The sequence below is a fragment of the Vulpes lagopus genome, chromosome 4, assembly GCF_018345385.1.
Source record: "Vulpes lagopus strain Blue_001 chromosome 4, ASM1834538v1, whole genome shotgun sequence".
In the NCBI taxonomy this organism is placed as follows: domain Eukaryota; kingdom Metazoa; phylum Chordata; class Mammalia; order Carnivora; family Canidae; genus Vulpes; species Vulpes lagopus.
This window is the reverse complement of record NC_054827.1, coordinates 137,226,613-137,244,292: the sequence shown is the minus strand read 5'-3', so window position 1 is coordinate 137,244,292 and position 17,680 is coordinate 137,226,613. Positions and strand designations below refer to the sequence as shown.

At 35.3% G+C, this 17,680-nt stretch overlaps 1 pseudogene; it reads right to left on the bottom strand.

Moving 5' to 3' along the window:
- Positions 1-6,903: 6,903 nt before the first annotated feature.
- LOC121489790 lies at positions 6,904-7,873 on the bottom strand (annotated as a pseudogene).
- Between the last annotated feature and the right edge of the window lie 9,807 nt (positions 7,874-17,680).

Genomic DNA, 17,680 nt, shown 5'->3' with positions numbered 1-17,680 from the left:
TTTAATCTGCATACATTTAGGTTCAATTTTTGTGCTGTAAATGTCTATAGATTTTGACAAATGCATACTGTCATATGTTTACAATTACAGTGTCACAGACAATTGTTTCACTGTTCTAAAATTTCCATGTTTTACCTATTCAGTCATCTTATCTTTTCACCAGACTGCAACCAACCACTGATCTTTTTACTGTTATTATGATTTGCCTTTTCTAAAACGTCATGTAATTGGAATCATACACTATGCAGCATTTTCAGAGTCACTTCTTTCACTTAGCAATAACCATTTAAAATTAATCCATGTCTTTTTGTGACTTGATGACTTATTTCTTGTTATCACTGAATACTATTCTCCTGTATAAGAGCAGTGCAATTTGTTTATCCATTTATCTATTCAAGGATATTTTGGATGCCCTCAGTGTTTAGCAATTATGAATAAAACCTCTATGAATCTGTGAGTACCTTTTTTTCTGGGTATATTTTCAAATCCATTAGGTAAATCCCTAGGAGCAAGATTTTTAGGAGTGCATCATACAATGCTTAGCTTTGTATAAGACTGACAGTCTTCCCAAGTAGCTGTATCATTTTGTACTTTCATACAGCAATAAACAAGAGCTCTTCTTGAATTTGATATTGTCCAATTTGGGGGATTTTAACCATTCTAATAGACATGAGGAGCACCCCATTGCAGTTTTAATTTGAGATTCTCTAATGACAAAGGATGTGAAGCATCCTTCTATGTGCTTACTGCTATCTGTGTATCTCCTTTGATAAGGCGTCTGCTGAGATCTTTTGTCCAGTTTTTAATTGGGTTGTTTTTTGTATTTGAGTTTTAAGAATTCTTCATATGTTTTGGACACAAATCCTATATGTGTTTAGCAAATACGTTCTCCCAGTCACTGGCCTGTCCTATGCGGAGTGAAGTTTCAAGTCAATAGAGTCCAACTTATCAATTTTTGTTTTTTCTTTCTTGGATTGTGCTTTTGGTTTTAGATCTAAAAATCCATCACTAAAACCAACATTACTTAGATTTTCTTCAAGAAGTTTATAGCTTTTTGGTTTTTATTTAGATCTATATAATCCATTGTGAGCTAAGTCTTATGAAAGTTACAATGTATTTGTCTAGGTTCAGTTTTTTTGTTTGTTTGTTTGTTTGTTTGTTTAATGGGTGTCTAATTGGTCCAGCATAATTTATTGAAAAAAATTACTCCTCTAGTTATTTGCCTTTGCTTCTGTCAAAAAGCAGTTAGGTATATCTATGTGGGTCTATTTCTGGCTTTCAGAATGACTTCATGATCTATGTATATATATTTTGGTCAATACTACTCCTGGTTACTATAGCTTTATTTTAAGTTTGGCAAACAAGTAGTCTTACAACTTTGTTCTTTATTTACCATATTGGATTACCTATTGAAGGTTTTATACTTTCTCTATAAAGTTTAGAAACTGTTGTTGGCATCTTGGTTTGGGACTATGTCCCAATCTCTGCACCCATCTTCACCCATCTTTCTTTGATTCTGTCTTTTCCTTTTCTTCTCTTCTGAGAACACTTGTCATTTCATTTAGGATCCACCCTAACCCAGGATGATCTCATCTCTGGATCCTTAAAATAACTACATCCTCAAGGACTTTTTTTTTTTTCAAATAACATTACATTCACAGATTTTGGGGACCATAACTTTCTTACTTAAATGTTTGTATAATCCACCAGTGTAACCATCTGAAACTGGTGATTTATTTCAGTTTATTTTTCCTTGTGAGTGTTTTGGAATTCTGTGATTTTCAAGAAACTAGTCCATTTCATCTAAGTTGTGGGTACAGAGTAGTTTATAGTTCTCTTTCATTATTCTTTTGATGTCAGATGCATTAGTAGTGATGACCCTTCTTTCACATCTACAGTTAAGAAGTTGTGTCTTTCTTTTTCTCTTGATTAGTTTGGCTTGAGGTTTATCACGTTTTTGTATCTTTTCTAAGAACCAGTTTTTGTTTCATTTATTTATTCTGTTGAATGACTTTTTCAAATACATTGATTTCTGGTCTGGTTTTTATTTTTTTCCCTTTATTTTTTTTTTAAATAGTTGAATATAGTTGACACACAGTGTTACATTAGTTTCAGATGTACAGCTTAGTAATTTGATAAGTTTATACATTATTTTATATTTGCCACATGTGAATATACCATCTGTCCCATTACATTGTTATTACAATACCATTGACTATATTCCTTATGCTCTGCTTCCTATTTCCATGACTTACTCATTCCATAACTGAAGACTTGTATCTCTCTCTTTAGTCCCCGGTTTGCTAAGCTGGGAGCTCAGATTAATGATTTTAGATATTTCTCATTTTCTAATATACACATTTAGTTTGCCTCTAAGTGCTGCTCTTACTGGACCCCACAAAGCTTGATAAGATGCATAATTTTTATTTAGTTCAAAATAAGTAACAATTTCTCTTGTGGTTTCTTCTTTGTTCCTTTTGCTAATTTAAGGTATATTATTTAGTACCCTCAATTTTGGGAATTTGCCAGCTATCTTTCTGTTATTAATTTCTCTTTAATTCCACTGTAGTTTGAAAACATACTTGTGATATTTCAAATAAAAAATATGTTTTATGACCCACAGTGTGGTCCATCCTAGGTAATATTTCCTGCAAGTTTAAAAAGAATATATATTCGAGGGATGCCTGGATGACTCAGTCAGTTAAGCGTTTACCTTTAGCTTGGATCATGATCCTGGAGTCCTGGGATCAAGCCCAGCATCAGGCTCCTGCTCATTGGGGGTCTGCTTCTCTCTCTTCTCTCTGTCTCTCTCTTCTTGTGCTATTTCTCTCACACTCTCTCAAATAAATAAACAAAATAATATATATATATAATATTTTCCCTTTATTTAAAAAAAATTATAGTTGAGTATAGTTGACACACAGTGTTAATAAAGTTTTCCATATCCGAATTAGAGCAAGTTATTAGTGTTATTAAGATCAACTATACCCTTATTTTTTGCTTGTTTTGTTAATCAACTAATGAAATAGAAGCATTGTTGTCTCCAACTATAATATTGATTTGTCTCTTTCTCATCATAATTCCACTAGAGCATAAGCATGAGGGGCAGAGTGAGAGGGAGAGAGAATCTCAAGGAGACTGCACCGAGTATGGAGCCTGCTGGGGGACTTGATCTCATGATTTGAGATAAGGACCTTAGCCAAAACCAAGAATCAGATCTGCTTAACAAACTGTGCCATCCAGGCACCCCACAATTCCATCAGTCTTTATTTCATTATCTTGATGCTCTGTTGTTAAATGCATAAATATTAAGTGTTGTTATGTCGTCTTGGAAAATTGACCTCCGTATCACTATGAAAAGACCCTCTTTATCCTTAATGACTTCTTTTTCCTGATGTTTGCTTTGCCTAAAATTGATATAGTTACTCCACTCCAGCTTTCCTTTGGTTGATGTTAGCATGGTTATTCTTTCTTCATCCCTTCACTCTTAACCTGAATACTTAATGTATTGTGTGGTTTTCTTACAGACAACTAATAGATAATAAGACAATTTTTACAGACAATACGAATCTTTTAAAAAATCTGATAATCTCTGTGTTTTAATTGGCAAGTATAGAATATTTACATTTATATGATTATGGATATAGTTGAATTAATATATATATTTATTTATTTAATGATTTTATTTATTTATTCATGAGAGACACACACAGAGAGAGAGAGAGAGAGGCAGAGACATAGGCAAGGGAGAAACAGGTTCCATGCAGGAAGCCTGCTGTGGGACTCCATCCCAGGACTCCGTGATCATGCCCTGAGCTGAAGGCAGATGCTCAACTGGTACGCCACCCAGGCATCCCAATATAAGCCTTTTAAAAATATTTTATTTATTTATTCTTGAGAGACAAAGAGAGAGAGGCAGAGACATAGGCAGAGGGAGAAGCAGGCTCCCTAGGGGGAGCCTGATGGGGGATTCAATCCCAGGATGCTGGGATCCTGACCTGAGCCAAAGATAGATGCTCAACCACTGAGCCACCCAGGCATCCCAAAATATGTCATTTTCATAATTGTTTTCCATTCATTGCATTTTTAAATTTTTTTATCTTTCTCACTTTTTCTGCTTTTTGTGGTTTTACCTGAACATTTTATATGATTTGATTTGATTTCCTCATTAGCATATCAGTTTTATTTTTTTAAAAAAATTGCATTGTCTCTAGAATTTGCAATATACATTAAGCAACCTTAGTTTCACACGGTAGTGCTTGATGGGTATTGCAGTAACCTTACAGCAAGGTATTTCCTCTGCATAGCAAAGAAAACAATTAACAATAATGAAAAGATAATTTACTGAATGGCAGAAAATACCTGCAAATTACATATCTAATAAGAGGTTAATACCTAAAATATAGAAAGAACTCCTACAACTCAATAGCAAAAAAGAAACCAAATAATTGGTTAAAAAATGAAAAAGTCTGATGACATTTTTCCAAAGAAATAATACAGATGGCCAGCAGGTAAATGAAAATGATTAATCATCAGAGAAATGCAAATCAAAACCACAATGAGATATCACATCATAACTGTCAGAATGGTTATTGAAAAGACAAAAAGTAACAAGTGTTTGTGAGGATAAGAAGAAAAGGGTATACTTGTGCACTAGTGGTGGAAATGTATATTGGTGCAGCCACTATGGAAAACAATATGGAAAACAAGGAAACAGTTCCTTGAGAAATTAAAAATAGAATTACCACATGATCCGGCAATTCCACTTCTGAATATTGATTCAAAGAAAACAAAAACATTAACTTGAAAAGGTATATACTCATGTTTACTGAAGCATGACTTATAATACCCAAGATACGGAAATAAATGAAATATCAAATGATGAATAAATAAAGAAAATGTGGTGTATATATGTGCAACCGAATATTATTTAGTCATAAAAAATGAAGTTATGCCATTTGCAAAAAAATGGATAGACCTTGAGGGTATTATGCTAAGTGAAATAAATCTGACAGAGTAAGACAAATACCATATGATCTCACTTATGTATGGCATTTAAAAAATAGAACAACACAAACAAAAAAAAAAAACCCAAACTTATACAAACAGAGAACAGATTGGTGATTGCCAGAGGTGGGAGGTGGAGGATGTAAAAATTGGGTAAGAGGAGTCAAAAGTTATAAACATTGTTATAAAATAAATAAGTCATGGGTAGGTAATGTACAGCATAGTGGTGATAGCTAATAACACTGTACTGCAAGTATTGTTGTCAAGAGGGATTTTAAAAGTTCTCATCACAAGGAAAGAAAATTCTGTAACTACATATGGTGATGAATGTTAACTAGACTTATTGTGGTGATCACTTCACAATATATATAAATATCAAATCACTATGTTGTATATCTGATTTTTTTTTTTTGTTTTTTTTTTTGTTTTTTTTTTTTTAATTAACTTTTATTGGTGTTTAATTTACCAACATACAGAAAAACACCCAGTGCTCATCCCGTCAAGTGTCCACCTCAGTGCCCGTCACCCATTCCCCTCCAACACCCGCCCTCCTCCCCTTCCACCACCCCTAGTTCGTTTCCCCGAGTTAGGAGTCTTTATGTTCTGTCTCCCTTCCTGATATTTCCCAACATTTCTTTTCCCTTCCTTTATATTCCCTTTCACTATTATTCATATTCCCCAAATGAATGAGAACATACACTGTTTGTCCTTCTCCGATTGACTTATTTCACTCAGCATAATACCCTCCAGTTCCATCCACGTTGAAGCAAATGGTGGGTATTTGTCGTTTCTAATTGCTGAGTAATATTCCATTGTATACATAAACCACATCTTCTTTATCCATTCATCTTTCGATGGACACCGAGGCTCCTTCCACAGTTTGGCTATTGTGGCCAAAAGATTTTATTTAATTATTCATGAGAAACACAGAGAGAGAGGCAGAGACATAGGCAGAGGGAGAAGCAGGCTCCAACATGGGGACCCCAATGTGGGACTCCATCCCGGGACCCTGGGATTACAACCTGAGCCAAAGACAGACAGACAATCAACCACTGATCCACCCAGATGCCCCATGTATACCTGAAATCAACATTATATATTAATTATGTTTCAATAATAAAAGAGATTAAGAAAAACAGAAGATTTCACTTTACCTTCTTTAATTCTTCCTTTGATACTCTTTCTTTATATTGATCTGAATTTTATAATCCACATAATTTTCTTTCTCCCTGAAGAATTTTTTAATTTTTACTTTTTCTTAAATCTTTCTTATAGAGAAGGCTCTGCTAGCAATGAATTTCCTCAGTTTTTATTTGTGTGAGAATCTTCATCTTATACTTTAGAAGGAGATACCTACCACTGGATAGATATTTTCAGGTTGGTAGTTTTATTGTTCAACATCTTAAATATTTCACTCCACTCTCTAATTGTTTGCATTGTGTCAAACAAGAAGTCCACTATAATGCAATTATTTTAAAAAATATTTTATTTATTTCTTTTAAAGATAGAGAGTGAAAAGGGGTAGGAGCAGAGGGAGAGGGACAACAGACCCTGTGCTCAACCTATAACTTAACTTTTTTTTTTTTTTTTTTTTGAAAAAATGAACATGACCTGTTGTCTTTATTTAAAAAGTGTTGCTAGCCCTACCTGGGGCTCCTATACAAAAACAAAACACAACTCAAAAACGAGGCTTCTTTCTGAGCAGAGACTTGGGTGGCGACTAGGGCCCAACAAATGAAATGTGTGCCCAGGGGAGGGTGACTGGAAGCCCTCCCGACGCCCCATACTCCTCAGGATGGCCCCGGCCTGTCCCTTTCCCTCCTCCTTGCCAGAAGATGAAGGAGAGGCGGTCGGATCTTCTGAACGCTCCATGGGAGCCATGCACCAATGGGCCGGTTACCAGGCTGGGCCAGTGCTGGCAAGACGCCTCGTACGCCTTGTGCTCCTGTCCTGGCCGCGGATCTTCTTTTCCATCTCAGCATCTGTCAGAGTGTCCAGCAGTGGGCACCACTGGTCAGCATCACCTGTGTTCCGGATGGCAATCTCCACCGTGGGGAGGGGGAGGGGGCTCTCACTGAAGGTCTAGGTCTTCTGATGCCAGCTCAGCTGGCCCCAGATGCTGTGTGCAGTGGTGGTGACGAACTCCCCGCCCAGCCCCAGCTCTGAGCACAGCTTCAGGGCGGATTTCTCGGTGAGTTCTCCTTCTCTGACATGTCCCACTCAAACTGGTCCACAGCGAAATGTCCCCCACGTGGATGTTCAGCTTAATAATTACACGTTGGTCTGACTGGTCCTCCAGGATGCTGTCCCTGGGGTAGGACTCTATCTGCAGTCTGATGGCAGAGGCGATGGCTGGGACAAATGCCAGCGGGTTCAAATCCAGATCATCACAGAGGATTTCTGAGAACATCTCAGGAGTCCTCAGCTTCTCATTCATGTTCCTTGTAAAGGCACCTCGCAGCTTCTGGCCATCGATCTCCATGTCCAGCCGGATGGGGACCAGCACCTCAGGCTGGGACGCATTTTCATGGATCACAGCTGGGTCGTGGTCATCAAAGCACAGAGGGAAGGTTCTCTTCTTGTCCCGGCCCATGCGGTTCCTGTTGATGGTCGTGGAGCAGGGCACAGCATCCAGATGGTGGGAGCTGTTGGGCAGGGTGGGCACCCACTGGCTGTTCCTCTTGGCTTTCTGTTCCCCGAGGTAGGTGGGGGGCTCTGTGCTGATGGACACCGCCTTGTACTTCTCGTCATTGCCCTCCAGAATCTCTCCCACCTCCGAAGCTTTGAACAGCCTCATGCTGGTGGCCAGGGTTGTGTATCCATGATCATGTGACGATGCAACTATTTTCTTCCTCTCTTCCACAGTGGCTAGTCCAATGTGGGGCTCAATCCCATGTCCCTGAGCTCATGACCCAATCTGAAATCAAGAGTTCAATAATTAACCTGAGCCACCCAGGCACCCCAAGAAGCCCACTATAATTATTATTCTTTGTTCTTCTACATGTGTTTTCCCCACTCTGATTTCTTTCAAGATTTTTTCTATTTCCTTTTGGTTTTCTACAATGTGAATATATGCTTAGGTATAAATGTTTTGGTATTTATGTTCCTCAGAGTTCTCATAGCTTCCTATATCTGTAGTTTTATGTGCCATTTATTTTGGAAAGTTCTCAGCCATTGTTATGTCAATTATTTATTTGCCTATTCACAAGATCTTTATATGTCAGAGAAAAAACTGCAAGTCCCTACTAGACACTTAGTCCCATAGTAAATTTACAGTATGCTCATGTCTAGGTCCTCAAGGATTTTGTTTTTTCTCCATTACATTATAACAAAAGAAATCAGTTCTTTAGATCTAACCTTAAGATTAACCTTCAGCACTAAATTAATAGTAGTATTTAAAAGTTCTGTTCAGTTCATTAAGTACTACCGTTTTATGATTAAGCCAAACAGAAATTATTTAACCCTATCTTCATGACAAATTTAAGTTAAATACTTTAGTAAGAACAAAGGGGGAAATATAGTTTGTTTGCAAACCTAACATCTTAGTGTATAAGTTTCCATTATGCTTTATTTTAATCAAATTAATTAAATGATTGAAAGAAATTTTATAAGCAGTTTTAATTATGTTTGCATATCACTAACATCATATTTTCTCTCTTCTTACATAATAAATAGGGACATAATGAATGAAAATCAGTGACTTAACTTGCCTCATAATACTTTTATTGAAGGTAAATCAGAAAACCAGATTGCAGAAACAAATTAACTGGGAAACCTTGTTTTCCCAGCAGCCTGTATCATTAGCATATCTAACAAATTATAATTGGAACAATTTATATACTCATTTTTCTTTATTTTTGATTCGAGGAACTCTGTGAGTAATTTCCTGATTAATGATTCTAACATAAAAAATCAAGGTATATCATTAGAAGATTTATTCATTATTCATATATGCCCAGATCCATTTTTCTTTTTCCTTTACCCTCTCTTCTAAGGGGATGCATTTTGCCATGCCTCACTGATATCTGGATGGACAAGGAAATTTATGCTCAATGTAATTTTATTCATTGTCAAGTCACCTTATCTTCTACATAATACTCCATATAGGCATGTGTCTATTCCTCTTCAGATATGGAATATTTGCATTTAAAATGACCATATGTCCAGTGCCCATTTTATAGCAGAAATAATCAAGAACTGAATTAAAATAATTAGTTAAAAAGTGAGAGTCACAATGTTGCCTCTGATTTCAGAATTTCATTGCTTAGGCATCTGCTAAATTAATAGAACCTGTGTACTACTGTCCTTATTCTTAACATAGCATCCTTTCACCTGAACAATTGCTTTCCAAAGATTGCAAAGAGCTAAATTGAACCTAGCTCACTTAAGCGTGCATTTCCTACCACTTAATAATAATAAAAAAAATGCACTGGTTTATATTCAACCATTATCATAAATAGTACAAAAGTTTAAACGTTTTTTTTTAAATTAGAATTTTCACAGAATTCATTTTTACAATGTTTGGGATGAGATGGAAAAATCTCTCTTTATTCCACTCAATTTTGCTGTGAGTTTAAAACTTCTCTAAAAACAAAATCAATTTAAAAATTAAGTATGTGATTCCTAAGAGAGCTAATTATTTAGTACTTATGCCAGAACACTATTTAGAAAACCATTAAAACATATTTAAAAGTCCACATTTGTATATAATTTACATTGGGAAACTAGTATAAATCTTCTATAAATCTTCAAAAATGAAGATATCAAGTTTATGAAACTTTATCAGAAGTTTACATACATACATGGCCTGTTTCAGATATAATTGTGTATGTTTTAATTTCATTAAGACAACTTGAAAAATATTATTTTACCTTCTGCAAAGTAGTGATTTAATTTACAATCATATTATATTGTGTTTAGGATTATTTTTAGTTTCTGCTAAAAATAAATTTTAAATTTTTTTTAAAATTTATTTTTTGTCCATGCATGAAATTTCATGTGATTTTTAAATGAATTAAAAATATAGTGTATATTACCTGTGATAAATCTCATTCTCTTAGAGTAAATAGAGTTTGCATAATGGCTTTTATCTCCACAAATTTTGTGAGAAAAACACTATTTTGAGGTTTTGATGTTCAAAATACTAAATTCTAGTGAAATCTGATTATAAACATGCAAAACTTTGTTGAGTTGAAATCCATAAGTTAATTACTATATACCTGAAAAAAGGGAATATAGTCTTCCTTATAAATCTGTGTTACGCAAGCTTCAAAGATATTTCTCATAACAGTACCTTATCTTATCTCTAGCCAAAAATGCAATATCTCTGTACATTATTGCCAACAGGTAAGTAAACATGGGGTCATATTCAGTGCATGTACGATGTTCTCAAATGAAAGATGTAGTCTTCCTGAAAGTGCTGCAATACTATTTCTGGAAATCAATACATGCATTGTTAGATGAACTAGTAGGTAAATAAAAAATGTAAGGATCTGTAAAGAATATTTATACCAAATGTTTAATTTGAAAGGGATTTGATAGTTAATGTTTCAAAAGTGGCACTGAAATCTTCATAAAATGTCAGAGCTGTGTCAAGTTCTATAACTTCAATACAATTCTTATAACCCATTAAAGAAAAGTTAACAATTTTTATGATAACACATCTTAGAAAGCTCTCCTGATTAGCACTACAGGATGTTCTTTTCCTGTACATATCACCATGCTTCGTATTGCACAACCCTGGTATTCTGATCACTGCTAATCAGACAGTAGTGTGATACTTGACCAAAATACAGCCATCAGGCGATGGCCAATGATATATCATATGGCCTAGTATCGGATCCAAGCCTAGACCAGATATCTATTCTGAATGGTAATGAATAAATCAAATCAGTCTCTCTCTTTTTAACATGACAATTGTAAGAAATATAATTTGATATAGGGAAAATTTTCATGAAAAGATGAAAGGTACACAGACTGCAATGTGCAACAGCTATGCTTCTATTGAAAATGGGAGGGTCATAAGGCATATGGCAGAGGAGATTTCAGCAGTGGAAATGGCAAAAATAGAAAGAGTGAGTGAGGTAAATAAATCTATAGATTTGATAATCACTGGACTAAGAAAACAGAATTAATCTTGAGGTGCCAGAACTGCTATTATTCTTTTAGACTTTTCCTTATATTACGAAACACCTTCCAGTTTTTATAATTAGCTTTAGAACTGCTAAAGCTATTTAGTATTCTATGTTAACTTACTGATTATAAACATTTAACTGAGTGACCTGTTCTTTGCTAGGCACAGTTGTGAGCATTGGGGATGAAATGATGAGCAGCGTTAAATAAATACTTATTTCATTGAACCTGCAATCCAGTGGGGGAGGCAAAAGGTAAGGAAGTAAATGTATAAGTCAATACAACATAGCATATGAAAAATGCTGTGAAGAAAATAAGGTAAATGTAGTTCGGCAAAATTGTGAATTTAGAAAACAAAAACAAAAACAAAAACAAAATATCTTTCCTCATCTCTTTCACAGTACATGACCTTTATCCCAGTCATTGTAAGAAGTGTCCCTGCTTAGAGTTAAAAATACGGTTCACTGTGGACGGATTACAAACTAAAATAGAGACAATATTCCATTTCCAACATACTCAATAGAATTTTTCAAGGAACCCATAACCTTCCTCACCCAGATTGTTGCCCTGAAGAAAGATGTTTGAAATTGCTTTAACATCTTCTTTCTTCACCCACAAACTTCTATTAAAGTTCCAGGAGCTAGGTCTATCTGCTACAATCTCCCTCCTGTCTAGAGAAAATAACCTTTTCCCGGTGATAATGGAACCATAATTCCTGCCTTTTATGAGCAGAATAAGTGTCAAATGCCTATCAAATTAAGTAATAATAATAATAATAATAATAATGATAAACACAACAATAAGATCAACAACAGGGATCCCTGGGTGGCGCAGCGGTTTGGCGCCTGCCTTTGGCCCAGGGCGCGATCCTGGAGACCCGGGATCGAATCCCACATCAGGCTCCCGGTGCATGGAGCCTGCTTCTCCCTCTGCCTGTGTCTCTGTGCCTCTTTCTCTCTCTCTGTGACTATCATAAATAAATAAAAATTAAAAAAAAATGTTTAAAAAAAAAAAAAAGATCAACAACAAAAGAAAATCTTCATAAAGCCTACGAGTCATGGAAATGAGAGAAAAGTGAGAGAGAAATGTAAGTTGGGCTTCTCGCCTACTTTTCTCCTCTTTGGGCTTCAGTTCAAGGCAATGCAGTGGTCTGAGACAAGTGAGGAGTAAAATTTAAGATAAAGGATGTCCACTCACCCTTTAGAATTCTGGAAAGAGCTGCTCTCTGGTTTCCACAGTACCTGCCTATAGTGTCAATATAAGTCAATCTATAACTATACTGGGGTCAGATAAAGTTGACCTTAAGGTTTGTCCCATTCCTGAGGAGGTGGACAAGGAGTTGAGAGCTAATGAGTGTAACATGGGGGTCTCTGCAGCAGGGTAAGGTAGGCAAGGTCACTGCAGAAGTCAGGAGATGGAAAAGAAAGGGATTTAGCAGCCACAGGAGACACCCTGTTTGTTGAGGCAGTGGGAAAGACTAACGGCTGAAGAAGAGGAGGGACAATTGCGGATCTCAAACTGAGATGTCAATCAGGCAAGCAGTGACCAGATAGATGAAGGAAGGTTATGGGTGAGTAGGGAATACCAAGCCAAAGAAGCTCCTCTTACCATCTTCTGCAGGTTTATGTGATGCACAGCTCTCCCTCCACATCATACAGGGACACCATCTTATAGAAAGGAGAAAATGGAAGCAAAGCCCATTTGAAAAAATGAATCCTCTTGTCTGGAGACACTCGGTGCTAATAAAAGGACAACTTGAATATATTGGTTCAAGGATGATTTCAATCCTTAAAATGAACACATTACTTTCATTCAGAAAAAGCATCTTATGATTGGTAATAATGTGGGTTACTGGACATTTAAAATGTCTTTTATAATACATACTTAATTTTAACAGTTTTATTCTACGTTTAACAGTTTTATTCTACATTCCTTTCTAGCTTCTTTTTTTAATAAGGCTCAAATATAAAATAAGTTCAAGGCTTGCTCTCTTTCCTATTGCCCATTTTAATTTCTTTTAACACTATTATTATTTTATTCTTCTTTGTTTATGACCTTATGTATTTGTAGTTTATTTAAGAAATGTTTATTAATTTCTTTCTGCATAGTACCTGCTAAACTCTGAATACACAGCAGTCATAAATAAACCATGGTACTTCCTCTCACAAAGCTTATATTCTTTTTTTTTTTTTTTGGCTTGTGTTCTTTATACATATTAGATTATGCAAATGCTTGATTGAACAATTAAGATACAAACAATTGTTAACACTTATTAAATGCTGAAAAGACTTCCTATGCACTTAGTTAAGCACTTATAATATATATATTATTACATTTTTAAATTATTATTAGAACTGATGAAGAAGCCAGGCAAGCTCTTCAAGAAGTTCGCGTGAAGAAATACACGATTCCATAAAACATCAATGGACTAACATGATAAAACATAATTTATCTTATTGCCACTGACATAGACAAATTTTAGGAATATAATGAGAATCAGATTCTGGGGTAGGGAGTTTGTACAGGAAAATAGCAAAAATTTTGTAGCCAAATATCTGTTTTGAAGATCATGAAGTGGGAGTATATAGACATATTAGCTTAATGCCTAAAGTAATTAAAATTTTCAAAGTGAAATTGAGCAGTAAGTAATCTGTAAGAATTTATAACTGAAATTTTCCTTTTAAAAAGTAAGACTTATTGAGGAATAATGTATGTAAAACATATCCTATTTAAGTGTACAGTTTTTCAGCTTAAACAAATGTAATATATACTAATATATTAAAATATGCAATATATGCATATACATATTTAACATGCATATACACAATTGTATACACATATATATTACAATTATTATATAGTGTTTTATCTCTCCAAAAATTATCTTGCTCATTTTTTGTTGTCAATTCTATCCCCTCTATCCCTAATCCCTGAAACTGCCAATGTGATTCCTGTGCTTTTATTTTTTTTATGTTTTACATTTAATGTTTTTATTTCCATCACACTAGACTTTAAGCAATACAAGGACAAAAATATTTGTCTGTCTTTTTTCACTGATGTATTTCCAGTGTCTAGAACAGTCCTGCCACAAATAAGTTTGCTGAATGAATGAAAAAATGAATGAATGTGGGTGGCCTATCCTGTTTTATACAAGGTGAACAAGAGCAGGTATGAGGATATTGGAGCAGAGACTGAAATAAGTGAGGGCTTGAAATAAGTGGAGTCATGTCCATATCTGGGAGAAGCATCTCTGGGCACGGAGCAGGCCTGGGCCTTGGGAAAACGCCAAGGATCTGATTGTGACTGACATGAAAATGGGACAGATGACAATGGGGAATGAGAGCAGCAGCACATCAGTTGAGATGTTGATTTGCCAGGGTAATAGTATCACCCTCCAGAGTCATTCTAGACATTTGCAGGGTTTTTGTTGTCTTACGGTTAAGCAGTTTTCAATTGTGTGACATGCACCCTAGTCCACAAAGACTTTCCAAGAGTGTACAGGCTTGGAGAGTTTGAAGGCAATGCATTTCCTGAGCTTCAATCCATATGCACCCCTTCCTACAATGCATCTGCCTAGGAACACAACTGCTGCCTCTCTATTCCCACCTCCTCCTTCACAACTGCCCTTCTGGAACCCTTCTCAGTCATCCGGTGATTCCTATGCTTTTAGTTTTGCCTTTATACTCTTTTACATAGCTTTTGACATACCTCCTTATTACTTATTATTATAATTATTATTTCTTATTCTTTTATATAAATGTATCATAATTCATACATTCACTGGTTGATAGATACTTGGTGATTATATTTTGGTGATTATAAATATAGTTATGAACCTTCACATAAGGGTCTTTGTGAGAATATATGTCCTTATTTCTCTTAGATATATATCTTGGATTGGCATTTTTTTAAAAAAGATTTTTATTTATTCATGCAAGACACACAGAGAGAGGCAGAGACACAGGCAGAGGGAAAAGCAGGCTCCCTGAGGGGAACCTGGTGTGGGACTTGATCACAGGATCCTGGGATCACACCCTGAGTCAAAGGCAGATGCTCCACCGCTGAGCCACCCAGGCATCCCTTGGATCAGGATTGTTGAGTGGTAAATGAATATTTAATTTTATAATTGGCTACATCATTCTGCATTCCTATTAGAAATATATGAAAGTTAGAATTGCTTTAAATTTTCATCAGTGATTGAGAGTACAAATTTTTCTTCAACTATTATAACAGGTATATGTTATTAATTTTTATAATGATGCTTTTAAAAAATTGTGATATTTCAAAAGATAAAAAATAAAAAATTCTCATTTTCATCCACTGATTGTATTGGCAATCTTTCTCTGACTTATGTAATTAAGATTCAGAGAAGTACATTCAAAGTTTTTTTGAATCTTTTCATTTACATAAATTGAAAATTATTTTAAATTTGAGAAATAATGGAGCAAATTATTTATTGTTTGCTACTTTGAAAGGTTGTTAATTTCACCATTTAATTCATACTCCTTATGTTCCTTGCAGAAACCTATCAAATTTGGAAAAAATGACAGGTGAAAGAAAGATTAATGAAAAAAGAATAAGAGGTATAAAAAAGGGACAAATATTTTGCCACTTTTTCATACTCTTAACTTTGTTTCATCATATAGAAGTGCTTTAGTAAGTAAATCCATGTCTGTATAATTTTTTAGCAAATAAGAAGATTTCCTCTTGGCAGTCCAGGTGGCTCAGCGGTTTAGTGCCGCCTTCAGTCCAGGGCACAATCCTGGAGACCCAGGATCAAGTCCCCCATGGGGCTCCCTCTCTGCCTGTGTTTCTGCCTTTCTCTCTCTCTCTCTCTGTGTGTCTCTATGAATAAATAAATAAAATATTAAAAAAAGAAGATTTCCTCTCTAATATACTAAATAAAATGATCTAAATTACAACCAGTTTGAAGAAATGTCAAGTTTCTCATACAATGAGATGCCAAGGTATCCCCATAATCCTTCAGTTCCCAACCCTTTCCACATTTCATTTAATTAGTACAACCTAGTTAGTACTAATGTATTAATGTCATGTGCCAATGATATTATGATTACTGGAAGAAATCTGGTCTAGAGGATGTAGGAGGGCCTGGGATTCATTTCTGAGTAAATGCAGTGAAATAAAAGATTGCTCCAAGAACAGAGAAAAAAGATGTGTTATTTCTATAAGACAAACACTACCAAATACTTCATAATAGTTCACTTTTTTTCTCCATTTCCTCTTTTTAAGTTATCTGAACAAAATAAATTTTGGACTGATGTTAGAATAATGTATTTAAATACCATGATTTAAATACTATCAAATAATTCACCAATCTGATTTAGCAGTATGTGATATATCAGAGAAACCTCCCCCCACCTCACCCTTATCAGAAAACTAACATTAATAGCCCTTATAATGCCCATGGACTATCTGGGGTTTTAGAATGAAGGAAGGCTATGATTCGGTATGCCTGGGTAGGGCTAGTGAGTCTACATTTCTACCCATCTCTTAGGTGGTACCAAAGCTGCTTGTCCATGGAACATGCTTTGAGTAACAAAGTACTAGAGCCCTACTCGAGGTCATTCCTTTATAATTATCTCCCCTCTCTTTTGGGTTATTATATTTTTCCTTTCTAGTGGATAATTCCAATCAGCACAGAAACATGCAGTTATTTCTCTTATCTTACTCAGAATTTCACACCCCAACTCAGTCTAAACTGTACTTATCAAAATCAGCAGTGGTGTTCATGTCTTCAGTCTTCAATTCTTCTCATCCTATTTGGTCTCTCATAGGCACTCAATTGGACACTATTTTTCCTACAAATGCTTTTGTCACTTGGTTTCAAGCACTCTCCTGATTTTTCTTTCTACTTCATTGGCTCCTCCTCAGATATCCTTGCTTATTCGTATTCAGTTCCCCAACCAGTAAATGCTGGAAACCTCGAGTCCAATCCTTAACACTTCTTTATCAGCACTCACTCATCCAGTTCCCCTGATTGAATCATCGATTTCATAAATGTATATCTCCTGGGAACATTTCTCTGAACTCGCAACTTGAATATCTTTAACATTTCAGCTTCTAACAGATAACTCAGAAGTAAAGTTTAAAAAATACATAGTGATCGCCAATCCCTTCTTCTCCCTTCCTCCACTGTACAACTTTCTCTTCCACTTTTTTCATTCATTCAGTCTAAAACACCTACAGGTCACCTTTAAATCCCTCCAGGTTTCCCCCTCTGGTTTCCTTTAATGAATCAATAAATTTGGACACACTTTCCTGTCACATTGGCAACCCTGATGATCTTTAAACATATCAGACACACTCAGGCCTCAGGTCCTTTGCCTGCAAAGCTTTTTCACACAAATGAGCATGACTTCTTTAGTTTTCTACTTAAATGTCACCTACTAAATTAAAGCTTTCTTTACTTCTAAATTTAAAATTGCAACATATCCTCCTCTCACACATCCAGACTTCATCTATTCCTTCTCTGTTTTATTTTACTTTGTAGCTCTTATCACCATATGATGTATTACAGGTT